At 35.6% G+C, this 284-nt stretch overlaps 1 protein-coding gene across 1 annotated transcript in view; it reads right to left on the bottom strand.

Moving 5' to 3' along the window:
* The window catches only part of LOC119593575 (G-protein coupled receptor moody-like), a 23359-nt gene that overhangs the window by 22673 nt on the left and 402 nt on the right, over positions 1-284 (bottom strand). The window lies entirely within an intron of this gene.

Genomic DNA, 284 nt, shown 5'->3' with positions numbered 1-284 from the left:
ATTTTGCCATTCAAGCAAATCAAGAAGTCGCATAACAGTGCAGTAAATCGTATTATAACACGGATAAAACATATAGAGCGCGGGATATCATGACACACTTTTCAAAAATATGATGCAACTTTTATGTTGGATATATTTCTGGCTGTGAAAAAGTGATATTTTCGAAAGCTGGGAAATCGTTGCATGTCTAACGCCCTACACAAACACAATTCACTGCGACCATAAATACACATACATAAAATTTTGATTTGGATATACTAGTCACACTGCCAAAACCATCCATC

The sequence above is a fragment of the Penaeus monodon genome, chromosome 32, assembly GCF_015228065.2.
Source record: "Penaeus monodon isolate SGIC_2016 chromosome 32, NSTDA_Pmon_1, whole genome shotgun sequence".
NCBI classification, from domain to species: Eukaryota; Metazoa; Arthropoda; class Malacostraca; order Decapoda; family Penaeidae; genus Penaeus; species Penaeus monodon.
The sequence above is the reverse complement of the archived record's forward strand: the minus strand, read 5'-3'. Positions and strand labels throughout refer to the sequence as shown.